This window comes from Hippocampus bargibanti, linkage group LG08, assembly GCF_051943395.1.
Source record: "Hippocampus bargibanti isolate YZ-2025 linkage group LG08, ASM5194339v1, whole genome shotgun sequence".
Classification (NCBI taxonomy): Eukaryota; Metazoa; Chordata; class Actinopteri; order Syngnathiformes; family Syngnathidae; genus Hippocampus; species Hippocampus bargibanti.
The window spans coordinates 9,912,537-9,927,208 of record NC_142741.1 but is presented as its reverse complement, the minus strand read 5'-3'; the positions used below and the strand labels follow the sequence as shown (position 1 = coordinate 9,927,208).

The 14,672-nt window shown below is 46.3% G+C and overlaps 1 pseudogene across 1 annotated transcript in view; it reads right to left on the bottom strand.

Moving 5' to 3' along the window:
- The window catches only part of LOC148894532 (CLIP-associating protein 1-like), a 59,472-nt pseudogene that overhangs the window by 6,111 nt on the left and 38,689 nt on the right, over positions 1-14,672 (bottom strand). Inside the window, exons 5-8 of the transcript XR_016115894.1 lie at positions 8,891-8,985; positions 5,394-5,468; positions 1,649-1,777; positions 798-1,004 (exon numbers count right to left, since the gene is read on the bottom strand). The product of XR_016115894.1 is annotated as a CLIP-associating protein 1-like (transcript). The remainder of the gene's footprint in view (positions 1-797; positions 1,005-1,648; positions 1,778-5,393; positions 5,469-8,890; positions 8,986-14,672) is intronic.

Sequence of the window (14,672 nt, the reverse complement as noted above, 5' to 3'; positions counted from 1 at the left end):
GCTCGCTTGCGATTGACTGCGTATTTTGTTTTACGCACACACCACGCACACAGACACATTGGAGGTTTCAAAGGCTGGATGTTTACGCGACAGACACCAAGGCAATCAGCGCCTTAAACCCCATTGAAACAAGTCCATGTCAGAAAGCCATCAAAGTTAACTGCTGCTATAGTAAAGTCATAAAAGAACCAAACTTCGTGAACGTCTTTTTGTGACAAAGAAATATCTGTCCCAATCACCAATCTGTCCCAATCACCCCATCAGAGTTTTATATATATATATATATATATATATATATATATATATATATATATATATATATATATATATATATATATATATATATATATATATATATATAAAACTTAAGAGTGACCAATCTTCTTTCTTTAAACGTTTGTTTCTTAGAGGTTTTCAATGACTATTTTGGCCTTAAAATTTTCAGAAATAACCAATTTATTTTTTTTTAGACACAAATAAATAAAAAAAAACAAGCAAAAAACAAAATTTGCGATTTGTAATCGTACCAAAAACTGAAAATTATGGCAATTTTCAGAAAAAAATCCACTTTGCCAAGTAATTTTCAGGGATTATTGAAATGACGTGTTATATATCCTCTGGACCGCTTTTTCTACAGGGGGAAATTGAGGGACTGGTGGCGTGATGTTCTCTTTTAATTGACCATTGGCAGCTAGTAAAAACCATCAGTGCCTATTTAGTGTCTTACACAGTACACAGGTTGCGCAAGATGACCACCGATGCAAATAAATACAAAACTAAATAATTAAATTTCAAACCTGCAAGAGTCCTGGGATGATGTCCACCAGCAACTGTATTAGAGAGTCCTTTGCAATGCGCTCAATTACTTTGGTTTCCATCTTGATGGCAGCCAAATTGATTGGGTAATCTGCTGTCTGTACAATTGGGCACAGCACCTTAACACATTGTTCGGGATGAATGGATCCAGCCAATGTAGACGCGGCTTCTTCAGCTGCACGCACCACCTGAAAATCACATAAAAAAAAAAAAAAATCATTAATAAAAAAAAAAAACGGTCATCTTCGTCCGTATATAATGTAGACTTTTCTTGATTGCGTTTTTGGTCATTTCAGGGAGTATTTGAGATTAGTTCCTTTCCCACAGCATACGTCTGTGTAAGCTCTCAGTCGTACAGGAGTGGTCCATCGATGCGAAGGTTTCTTCAGCCGTCATCTGTACTTTTTGACTTCAAAAAGTACAGATGACGGCTGAAGAAACCTTCGCATCGATTTCCCACGGCATAGTCACGAATCGCCTCAGTGTTAAGCTTTTTAATGCATTTTCTTTGCAAAACCAGGCAATTGTAAAAAACTTTGTCGTATAGTTTGTGCAGCTGCTCAGTTGGAGAACCGATCGTGGCCTACCAAATGGGTGAAGTGGCCCAATTGTAGTTACTCACCCGTTGAGCATGAAGGTTACATACACACATACGTAAGCACACCCTAAAATGTACATTTTGACAAAGCTATCAGACAAGATTTTAATTATATTGAAAAGAAAGACAATATTCTACGTAACCAGGGTTTGGATAACAATTTCAAGTGTGTTTCTACCTGAAACCTTTACAGTTAATCATATTTAATTATACATATTGTGTGGAACAATATACCTCTTTATGAGAATCTTTATGGGCCTCAAGGGTCTTCATGATGGTGAGCTCTGCGTAGTTCTTGAATCTGGCTGGTTGGTTCTTTAATATTTCTTTCAGCACACGCAGTGCAAAGGCTCGGATAGTATGCTAGCAGAAACATGAAGGAGAAATATTCACATTCGTTAAAAAGTCCAGAGGGTGTTTTACTTACAGTATTTTAAAAACAATAGCTCTAAGCGTTGTTTGTTAATTGATTCCAAAGGTAATTCTGAAAACTTGGATTAAGAGTGTTTCAAAACCACTACTCAAAGCCACTGAAAATTTAAAATCTTATTGATATAAATCGGTTGTATTTAGTAACATATTTCTAACTTTCATTATTTTCAATTTTCATGTGGTTTCAGAGATGCATGTGATCACAGCTGTTAACTTTTATGAGTTACTTGTCTTTTTCTTTGTTTTTGTTTTTTTAACACTCATCGCATTGCTTTTTTCATTTTTTGTCTCAGGAGCACTCCTGTGCATCTGCCATTCCTAAACCGCTTAAAAGTCCTCTTCATCACATCAAACATTTTGTAAGGCTTACGAGTGTCATGGTTTGTGGCCAACAAGTGACACCGTAGGGCTCCACCTGCAGCTGCATGTAGCTAATGTCACACTGCAACAGAATGTTGCGCCAGGTCGAAAAGCAGCAGAGACGTCACGACCGCAGGTAGATTAACATGGCGGCACAATAAAGACATTGACAAAGCTTCTACTCTCGTTCCTCCGGACACAACATTGGCGATGACGATGGACTTCTACACAGCTCCCCTCCCCTTGTTTCTCTCGCTCCCCGGTGAGCCACTAGTCCCGTGGTCCCACTGGTATGACGCTTTCACGACATATCTGACGGCGCATCCATGTATATACTGCATAGACAGACGCTCCCCAGCTTACGAATATTCGAGTTACGAAAAATGGTACAGACGAGCACTTTTCGGGTACTGTATGTCGAAAAATGTTTGGACAGAGATGCTGTAAATTAAATTTTGTATTGCGCGCCTTTTTCCGGTCGAGCTCGCTTGCGATTGGTCCCGTGGTCCCACTGGTATGACGCTTTCACGACATATCTGACGGCGATTGGACTAAACGAGGCAAGCAACACACGGCTAACAGCTATCCTAGTGCACAGCTTGGGAAGTGAGGGGTATCACATTTTTCGCTCTCTTGGACCCGCGAAGACATGCGGAGATTGTGTCGCTTTGTTGGACAGACATTTCGCCTCCCGCCCGCAGAACGTGACCGTCCGGCGGATCGCCTTCCGTCAACAACGGCAACGCACAGGCGAGTCGGTACAACACTACGCTGCCGACTTGCGGTGTTTAGCGGGCCTCTGTAAATTCGGCCGCTTGGAGGACGAAATGATTAGGGATCAACTAGCAGAGCACACCTGGGTCCGAGAGGACAGTAATTTCATTTGTGCTGTATGTCATGCATATTAGCATGTTTGACAATAAAGCTGACGTTGACTTTGACGATTGATCCCAAGCTACGGGAGAAACTGTTGTTGTTGCCTGACGACTTCCCACTATCGAAGGCTGTGGAGATGGCGTTCCAATTGGAGAACGCAGCACAATTAACGGCTCGGCTCGTGAACCTACCCACCCTTCACACTCTCCTGTGTTGTTGCTCCAACCCCTCCACTCCCAGAATCCACCTCTAAATACGACGGTGCCGAGATAAATGTGGCCAGACGTCAAGGGGCCGACACACGCACGCCTTGTGCCAACTGTGGGTCTGCCTCGCACCCCACACGTGCGCCCACTGGCAGAGCCACTGGACAACGATGCCAACGCTGCGGGAAGATGAATCATTTCGCCAGGATGTGCCGCTCTTGCTCCCAACTCCACCTACGACGGTGCCGAGGTAAATGTCGTCAGACATCAAGGTGCCAACACACGCAGGCCTTGTGCCAACTGCAAGTTTGCCTCGCACCCCACATGGGCGCCAACTTGCAAAGCCATTGGACAAAGATGCCAGCACTGCGGATAGATGAACCACTTCGCCAGGATATACCACTCTGATCCCACGTCGACATACGTCACGCCGCCGCTCACCAGGCCAGCCGAGGCGGACCACCATCCACTGCATGGGCTCGGGTGCTAAGCCATTCAAGTGGTCCACAGTGGAACTGGATGGAGTGAGTTTACCACTCCTGCTCGACACTGCACCTGCACCCTCCAGGTCACTGTTGAACGTGTCTACAGTTCGACGTCTATTTCCTCATCTCCCGATCGAGCCCAACGCTGAAGACTTGTTTGGCTATGGCCACACTAAGATTGGCATGACGGGCACTGCCACTTTCAACAGTGCACTATGGCTCATGGACTCTCCCCCCACCCCAATATCCCTCATAGCAATTATCCCATCATGGCGCCAACCCCTTGGGCTTGGACTTGTTTTGTGCACTCGGCTTTTCCATCTCTGACAATGCGGATGCCACAATTCACCCCCAGGCCAACGGGGGTGGAGAAAGCTCCAACCAAGCAGACGGTCTTCCCTCCTCAGAGCAGAGCGGCCAATGAGAAGTGCCGGGCGAAGCAACCCACACTTACTGTGTCGGACTGGGTCCGCATTCGCCGGCCGAGCTGCTCATACAAATTGGACTCATTCTGGACAGCACCAGTCCAGATTACCGCCCAACTCGCTGGCTGACGGGTCGCGTTGGCATGCCATCTGCTTAAGGAGTGTGGCATCACCGACTCCTTTGAACGAGAGGGATGTCGCATATATGGACTTCTCAGACAAAGACTACTGACATCCTGTCACACATCCGAAAACACCGGTGGGACGCCTTAAAGAGCGTGGTGAACCAGCTGTGCCTGTGGGGCCAGAGTCTCGGCCAGCTCGCGTTCGCCTTCGCCCTCGGTATTTGGACAATTAAATCACTGATTGTGAATGTTCAGACCCTAGCCAGTGCTTAGCCTATTGCATGGCAGAATAAGCCACAAGACAAAGCAGGGAAACTGGCAAACCGGTTTCCCTTGTTTGCAGAGTTTTTCTCGTTCCTTTAGGGAGGGGGGTAAATGTAGCATATGTCACACTGCTACAGAATGTTGCGACAGGTCGAAACGCAGCGGGGACGTCACGACCGCAGGTAGACTAACATTGCGGCACAATATAGACGTTGACAAAGCAAGTCTTCTCCTCTCATTCCTCTGGACACAACACTGCAGACCTGTTGGTCGTTGGTTCTCGTTGATGTCAGTTTAAAAGGACTCCTGCCACAACCATTCAGTATCGGGTTTGATCCTGCCATGTTTGGTGGTTCTTGCCATGTTTGTTTTTCAGTCCTGTTTTGGTTATGGTTTTTGTTTGTTCCTTTGGACTGTTTTTGCTGTTATGACTGTCGTTTTAGATTTATTTCTAGCTTACTGTATTTAATACAATTTGCTAAATTCACGCTGCTCATCCCTCCTGCCTGTTTTTGGGTTCCTGGTGACAACATTGCAGGGTGACAACAACAACTAGGGTTAAGTTGCCTTATGTTTCATTTTAATGAGTAGATCAACTGAATTGTGGGATGAGGAGATCAGACCTATGATTTAAAAACTTTCAGGAACAGCGGTTACTTCAGTGGACTCCATCTCACATTATCAGGTTACATGGTGCAACAAAAGGTTTAAATTCTGATCCTTGGGTGCAGGGTTCAAGGCAGGATATTTGTTGCTCAAATTGTCCTCAAAATGGCATCGTAAGAATGAAACATGGAGTTACTTACATCTTTATCGCCTAGTGTCTCCAGGAGTTGTTCATCCCACACAGCCTGGCTGTCTTCTCTCGTAATCTTCAGAAGCTCCACTGTTGTGTCCGGAGGAATGAGAGAGGAGAGTTGCTTTGTCAACGTGTTTATTGTGCCACCATCTTAGTCTACCTGCGGTCGTGACGTCACCGCTGCTTTTCGACCTGTCGCAACATTCTGTAGCAGTGTGACATATGCTACATTTACCCCCCCTCCCTGAAGGAACCAAAAACACTCTGTAACAAGGGAAACCGGGTAGACTGCCGGTTTCCCTGCTTAGCCGTGTGGGTTATTCTGCCACGCGATAGGCTAAGCACTGGCTAGGGTCTGAACATTCAAAAATTTGATAATTGTCCAAATTACCAAAGGGCAAAGGCGAACGCGAGCTGGCCGAGGCTCTGGCCCCACGGGCACGGCTGGTTCACAACGCTCTTCGAGGCGTCCCATCGGTGTTCTCTGATGTGTGACAGGACGTCAGTAGTTTTTGCCTGAGAAGTCGTTCGAGGGGTTCGGTGCCGCCACTCTCCTTAGGCGGCTGGCATGCCAAAGGGACCCGTCAGCCATACAGAAGGTGGTCGGTCCGAGTTGGGCGGTAATCTGGACTGGTGCTGTCCAGAATGAGTCCAAATTGTGAGAGCAGCTCGGCCGGCGAATGCGGACCCAGTCCGACACAGTAAGTGTGCGTTGCTTCGTCCGGCGCTTCTCGTTGGGCCCTCTGCTGGCTGAGGAAGAGTAGGGCAGGCCGTCTGCTTGGTTGGAGCTTTCTCCACCCCCGTTGGCCTGTGGGTGAATTGTGGCACCCGCATTGTCAGAGATAGAAAAGCCGAGTGCACAAAACAAGTCCAAGCCCAAGAGGTTGGCGCCATGACGGGATATTTGGAAGGTGAAGGGGGGGAGAGTCCTCGAGCCATAGCGCACTGTGAAGGTGGCAGTGCCCACCATACCAATCTTAGTTTGGCCATAGCCAAACAAGTCCTCAGCGTTGGCCTCGATCTGGAGATGAGGAAATAGCCGTCGAACTGTGGACACGTTCAACAGTGGAGGCTGCCGTGTCAAGCAGGAGTGGTAAGCTCACTCCATCCAGTTCCACTGTGCACCACTTGAATGGCTTGGCGCGCGAGCCCACGCAGTGGATTGTGGTTCGCCTCGGCTGGTCTGGTGAGCGGCGTGGCGGGTATGTTGACGTGGGAGCAGGAGCGGCACATCCTTGCGAAATGCGTTCCAATTGGAGAACGCAGCACAATTAACGGCTCGGCTCGTGAACCTTCCCACCCTTCACACTCTCCTGTGTTGTTGCTCCAACCCCTCCACTCCCAGAATCCACCTCTAAATACGACGGTGCCGAGATAAATGTGGCCAGACGTCAAGGGGCCGACACACGCACGCCTTGTGCCAACTGTGGGTCTGCCTCGCACCCCACACGTGCGCCCACTGGCAGAGCCACTGGACAACGATGCCAACGCTGCGGGAAGATGAATCATTTCGCCAGGATGTGCCGCTCTTGCTCCCAACTCCACCTACGACGGTGCCGAGGTAAATGTCGTCAGACATCAAGGTGCCAACACACGCAGGCCTTGTGCCAACTGCAAGTTTGCCTCGCACCCCACATGGGCGCCAACTTGCAAAGCCATTGGACAAAGATGCCAGCACTGCGGATAGATGAACCACTTCGCCAGGATATACCACTCTGATCCCACGTCGACATACGTCACGCCGCTCACCAGGCCAGCCGAGGCGGACCACCATCCACTGCATGGGCTCGGGTGCTAAGCCATTCAAGTGGTCCACAGTGGAACTGGATGGAGTGAGTTTACCACTCCTGCTCGACACTGCACCCTCCAGGTCACTGTTGAACGTGTCTACAGTTCGACGTCTATTTCCTCATCTCCCGATCGAGCCCAACGCTGAAGACTTGTTTGGCTATGGCCACACTAAGATTGGCATGACGGGCACTGCCACTTTCAAAGTGCACTATGGCTCATGGACTCTCCCCCCACCCCCTTCCAAATATCCCATCATGGCGCCAACCCCTTGGGCTTGGACTTGTTTTGTGCACTCGGCTTTTCCATCTCTGACAATGCGGATGCCACAATTCACCCCCAGGCCAACGGGGGTGGAGAAAGCTCCAACCAAGCAGACGGTCTTCCCTCCTCAGAGCAGAGCGGCCAATGAGAAGTGCCGGGCGAAGCAACCCACACTTACTGTGTCGGACTGGGTCCGCATTCGCCGGCCGAGCTGCTCATACAAATTGGACTCATTCTGGACAGCACCAGTCCAGATTACCGCCCAACTCGCTGGCTGACGGTCAGCGTTGGCCTCGATCTGGAGATGAGGAAATAGCCGTCGAACTGTGGACACGTTCAACAGTGGAGGCTGCCGTGTCAAGCAGGAGTGGTAAGCTCACTCCATCCAGTTCCACTGTGCACCACTTGAATGGCTTGGCGCGCGAGCCCACGCAGTGGATTGTGGTTCGCCTCGGCTGGTCTGGTGAGCGGCGTGGCGGGTATGTTGACGTGGGAGCAGGAGCGGCACATCCTTGCGAAATGATTCATCTTCCCGCAGCGTTGGCATCGTTGTCCGGTGGCTCTGCAAGTGGGCGCACGTGTGGGATGCGAGGCTGACCCACAGTTGGCACAAGGCGTGCGTGCATCGGCCCCTTGACGTCTGGCCACATTTATCTCGGCACCGTCGTATGTAGCGGTGGAGTCGTAGGTGAAGGTGGCGTCTGGGAGTGGAGGGGTTGGAGCAACAATCTGTGCCAACGCGGGAGAGTGTGAAGGTGTGGGTGGGTTCACGAACCGAGCCGTTAATTGTGCTGCGTTCTCCAATTGAAACGCCATTTCCACAGCCTTCGATAGTGGGAGGTCGTCAGGGGACAATAACAGTTTCTCCCGTAGTTTGGGATCAATCGTGTGCTCGGCGAGTTGATCCCTAATCATTTCCTCCTCCAAGCGGCCGAATTTACAGAGGCCCGCTAAACACCGCAAGTCGGCAAAGTAGTGGTGTACCGACTCGCCTGTTCGTTGCCGTCGTTGACGGAAGGCAATCCGCCGGACAATCACTCCCTGAGGTGGGGCGAAATGTCGGGCCAATAAAGTGAGACAATCCCCGTATGTCTTCGCGGGTCCAAGAGAGCGAAAAATGCGCTGCCCCTCACTACCTAAACTGTGTATTAGCATAGCCGTTCGGCGTGCTTCGCTTGCCTCGTTTAGTCCGGTCGCCGTCAGATACGTCGTAAACGAGTCATACCAGCGGGACCACAGGACTGGTGGCTCACCGGGGAGCGCGAGAAACGAGGGGAGGGGAGCTGTGTAGAAGTCCATCTTCGTCGCCAATGTTGTGTCCGGAGGAATGAGAGAGGAGAGTTGCTTTGTCAACGTGTTTATTGTGCCACCATCTTAGTCTACCTGCGGTCGTGACGTCACCGCTGCTTTTCGACCTGTCGCAACATTCTGTAGCAGTGTGACATATGCTACATCCACCAAGGCACCTATACGTTCCTCAGAGCGCTCATTGTGATTGGATAACTCTTTAAGCAGGTCGGCAACCATGTCAGATTTGTCCTGACCAACTGTATGACACCAATACAACTTTTATCATATGACATATTAAAGATTAACAAGAGGCATCTAGTATTAGGGATGATAAAATCAGTTAGACGATTGATGATAAATGCGTGTCCCTTATTTGAAAAGCCATGTACAGTACAGTGATACCTCGGCTTACGAATGCTTTAGCTAACGAACTTTTCGTCTTACGAACATTAAATTTGCGAGAATATAATCTTGGCATACAAACTACTTTTTAGGAAACACACGGAGCGCCACAATGAGTGATATGTCGTTCGCGAACGAGCCGGTTCTTGGAGCTACTAAAATGGCAGCCAGCTTTTTTCCCTCTATTCCCCGCCCCCAGTCTTCGGTTAAAGCCACACGTGATTGGTCAAGATCCGTGGTAGGGACACACACAGCAGTGAGTGGGGGGAGGAGTTACAGAAACAGAAACACAAACTCATACGGAAGGGAGACGACAGAGCTTGACACAAAAAAACAAAAGTAAAAAAAACAAAAGTGAAATGGTGAGAAAATGGATAGAAAACACAGTGAAATTTGGACTTCTTTCAAAGGCAGAGTGTAGACTGCAAGGTTAAAATATCCCATCAATCAGGCTCCACAAATAACCCGCACAAGCCATCTGTAAAAATTGAAGAGAAAATACAAGCAAGGGAAGCAGCTATTAATGATGTTTTTAGTGTGTCTGCCTGCATCTGTTGCTGTTGCAATATCACAGCTTCTAAGATGTACAACCCAGAGCTCCATTTAATTTCATTTTATTCATTTAATTACAATACCATATCACATTTATTATACATAAAATAAGGTATCTAATTTACAACAGATTATTTTCATACAGACAGTGGCTTTTGTTCCCTCTATTTTTCATCTGTCTGAGCAGACACACTAGCTCCTTGAGCACACTGAGGACCACTGAGGGCAACATCAGATGTGTACTAGTGATGTGTCGTTCGCGAATCTCTGAAGCAGGGGTCGGGAACCTTTTTGACTAAGAGAGCAATAAAAGTAAAATATTTAGAAATGTTTTTCAGTGAGAGCCACCTGCACGCGCGCGCACACACACACACGGGCGTGCGCGCGCACATACAAACGCGCGCGTGCGCGCACACACACACGCAGACACGCAAGCACGCGCGGCCACTTTTCAACAAAATATCAGAATGTATTACTTAAAATAACTTTGTGATAGTACTCACCGTTAGCATGAATGGTTTTCCGCTCCTTGTGATTGGTAAAAATCCAGGCAAACGATCGGAATGAAATTCAACTTGCCGGTCCAGAGGCGAAGTTACTGCTAGCTAGCCTGCACACGGCTCATAAGCTTCCATACTTGCTATCTGCAATATACTTCTCGCAGAAGTATGTTGATGCTAACATTAACACGGGGCTTGTTAAAATGTCACTGACATTCGACTGTTTCATCGATGGTATTGTTTCATTACAAATTAGAATCAGAACATTTTCTCTCCTCAAAAGCTAAAGCTCCGGTGCATTCAAGCTGAAGTGCACTCGTTGGGCTCTTTTAAAGGGGCGTTTACCTGTTTCAACATGACGGCCAGTGTCATCCAATCAAAATTGCTCTTTCCGCCAACTGCAGCCCCAACGGGAAATGAACGGCGAAAAACACGAGAATATGTATTTAGTTTTATCGGCAAGCCATATGCAATCATCAAAAGAGCCATATATGGCTCGCGAGGCATAGGTTCCCGACCCCTGCTCTGAAGGGAACGAAGAGAGACGGTTCCTAACAAGGAGCCGGAAATAGGAGCCAACTTTTTTTGTCCTCTATTCCCCGCCCCTAGTCTTCGGTTAAAGCCACACGTGATTGGTCGATATCCGTGGTAGAGGAGGGAGGGGAGAATTACAGACACACACAGCAGTGTGGAGAAGGAGGAGGGGACTTAGGGTAGACAGGTGGACAAATGTCAGATTATGTTATTATTATTCAATTATTATAATTTTACTAGTTGGTATGATAGCATTATTAATATGAAAAGCAAATTAGTGACAGCTGATCATCAGACCAGAGTAACCACAGGGAAAGTGAAAGTTCATGGATGCTCTCTGTGCCCATATAAATCAAGCCCTATAAATAAAAATATTTGATATAGTGTATTTTTTACATGAGTAATGTAACAAAGTAACATGACGAGCGGACAGCGGTGTGCGTGACTTGCCTTTCAGATCTGACAGATAGGTCACGCCCTCATAGTGACATCAGCTGAAAACGGCGCGTCACAACAACATCCGTGACACTCTGACGAAGGCGGAAGTATACGTCGAAACATGTAAGGTAATTGAACACCTAAAAAAGCCACTGTCTGTAAGAAAAGAATCTGTTGAAAATTAGATAACAAGTAGACAGTATGAATTTAACACAACTAAAACAAGGTATATTGTGTGTAGGTTTAATGATTATCTAGTTGACAATTATGTTTTATGGGGACCTGGGAACCGATTATTCTCATTTTAATGGTTTCCTATGGGAAATTAATGTTTGGAATACATACTTTTCGCCTTACACACACTTTCTAGCAACCAATTAAGTTCATAAGCCAAGGTATCACTGTACTTCAAGGGATGAATGACTGTCAATAAATGCATTGCAATGCTCAACAAACACCTTCCAATATATTTCAACAGGTGAACAGTGAAAGTCATTTGAACCGTGAAGCACCACCACAATTACACTGCTTTGAGAAGGGAATGCACTAGGCACTGAGTTAGGTTGTGACAGATATCAAAGGGGGTTGCATGGACATTCTTAGACTCATTTGAAAGCGAAGAACTGAGCAAATGCCCATCTCCTATTTTTTTTAGAATAGTGAGCAGTTGTAATTTTCAATGTCCACAAGTCTAATTAAACTACTCTAAATTTGCAAGCAAAACTGTGTTATCTTTGTCACCAGTATTCCATATTTTGCAGATTACAAAGTGCTTCAGAGTATAATTTTGAATTGAATGGCCGACTGAGGGCAGCTGGGTTCGAGTGGGTAGCACACCGGCTTCACAGTGCAGAGGTCGTGAGTTCAAGACCCGGTGCAGCCTTCATGTGTGGCGTTTGCATGCTTTCCCCGGGCCCGCATGGATTTTCTCACTGAGTCTTCCGGTTTCCACCCACATTCCAAAAACATGCATGGCAGGCTGATTGAAAACCCTAAATTGCCCTTAGGTTGGAGTGTGAGAGTGACTGTTTGTTTTTCTCTGTGTGCCCTGCAATTGGCTGGCAACCAATTCAGGGTATCCCCCGCCTGGTGCCCAAACACGGCTGGGATGGGCTCTAGCACCCCCGTGACCCCAATGAGGATCAAAATGGATGGATGGATGGCCGATTTTAAAACAGTTTTCATATATAGGGCACACAACGCATGCTATTATAGTAGCCACAGTTATGCATTCACTTGACAGATATACGCTAAAGGAAATACAATAAAATGCAGCTTTATTTATATAGAGCCTTCACAACTGCTGCAGGCACACAACACATTTAAAATACTATATCAGTGAAATTAAAATATTGATCATATCAAAGGTGCATTGGATTATTAGGTACACTTTCGGCTTCTGAGAAAATTTACTGCATTTAGTTGTGCCTTACAGTGCGTAAAATACGATACATTTATTCAAGTACAGTAAAGTCTCGTTATATCGATATTCTCGGGAGTTAGAAAAAATGTTGATATAACCGTACTGTCGATATATCCGTCCTGCGCCAAACTGCATTAAGAAAAGCCGCCAAAAGAGGGCATCCAAGCGCCATATAAGAAACGGAGCTGGCCATGAGCTCGACATTTTGTGCCTCTTTTTTTGGGTGAGAGATGTTCCCCCAATGTTGCCTCAAAATGGCACATATAATTATTTAATCGATTGCAAACATGTATGCTTTTCTCTTCAGAACTACAGTGTATTTGAATCATATTCATAACTGGATGTGTAACAAGAAAGCATATTATCCGAATCTGAAGCCATTGTTTGGATTTACAAGCAATGCAAGACGTCTTGGCGTAAAGTTGGTGTTTTGCATTTGAATAAAAAGTGACAAAGGTTGTCCTTTAAAACACAGTATGGAATGTATGGTAATTTTCAAAATCATCACGCTTCAGCAGACAAAACAAGAAACATTGTTGCAAAAAACGATTGCATTCATATACAGTACAGTGGGTATGTACATAACACAACAGGGAAACTGCAACGCTTACATCTTACTGTATTATGTATGCAATTTAAAAAAGTCATCAATCTTCTTCTGCTTCCCATTTTTACCTTTTAACACAAACACTTCAATCTCGTCTGCTACACACGAGCTAGCGTCTGAAAATGAAAATGGCTCTGCTACACGGGAGCTGGTCATGTAACAAACTCACGTGACCAAGTCACGTGACCAAGTCGACCAATGGCGCGACCGATGGCGTGTATCGATATAAACATAGGAAAATGGCCGGTGGGAGATGAAAAACAGCACCGTAGTAACTGGATTATCGTAAAAACCACGAATCGTACTAAACGGAACTATCCATCCATCCATTTTCCGTACCGCTTATTCCTCATTAGGTTCGTTGGGGGTGCTGAAGCCTATCTCAGCTGTCTTTGGGCACGAGGCGGGGGACACCCTGAATTGGTTGCCAGCCAATCGCAGGGCACACAAAGACGTACAACAGTCACTCTCACACCTAGCGACAATTTGGAGTGGTCAATCTGCCTGCCATGCATGTTTTTGGAGTGTGGGAGGAAACCGAAGGACCCGGAGAAAACCCACAAGGGAGAACATGCAAACTCCACACAGGGAGGCCGGACCGGGATGTGAACCGGCGACCTCTGCACTGTGAAGCCGGTGTGCTAACCACTCGACTACGGAACTAATTATACATAAAAAGACTAGAAATGTGCACTGGAAATGAAAATAGTGTCGTAATAAGCAGTATTATCAATATAAACGATATCGATATAACGACACTTTACTGTATGTTACTGTTGGCGTGAGCCTATCTAATCAATACAGTGAATCTCCACCAAAACGAAACCTACATGGGTAAAAATACCCCAGTGTGAAAAAAATATTCATGCATGAAAGCCATTCCCACTTTTCTGCTCCCCCTACACTGAAAAATCCCTGTGTATGATAATATGAAATTTCTTTCTCTGCCCTTGCCTCGCAACAAGATTAGTAAAAATAAGCCTTCTGCAAAAGTGTCATTCAACCTCTGCTTCAAGGCACTCCTACTGCTTTCCTCAGAAACGGCAACAGCAACCCCACTGGGCATGCGCAGTAGTACACAAAGTATTTGATATTGTTAGTTTCAGACACGTGCTAACGTGAATTGCCTTGCTAAAGTGGCTAGAAAAACTCTTCGGTCATTGAAGACCCAGGACTGAAGAAAAGAAAAGCTTCAGTGCTTGAAGACATGAAAAATAACAAAAATGGAAGATGGAAGAAGCAAAGTAAGAAATTGAAAGTGAATGCTGATCGTAAATGCTGCAATTTCTTTCCTTTTATTTTATTTCCATATTGTCTATATCAGTGTTTTTCCACCTTTTTGAGCCAGGGCACGTTTTTTTGATATTGCAAAAAAAAAAAAATTACGGCACACCACTAACCAAAAATGTTATGAAATGACACTCTGAACAGTATATTTAATTACAATATAATTTCTCAATTTATTGATACTCAGTCAGTGTGAAACCT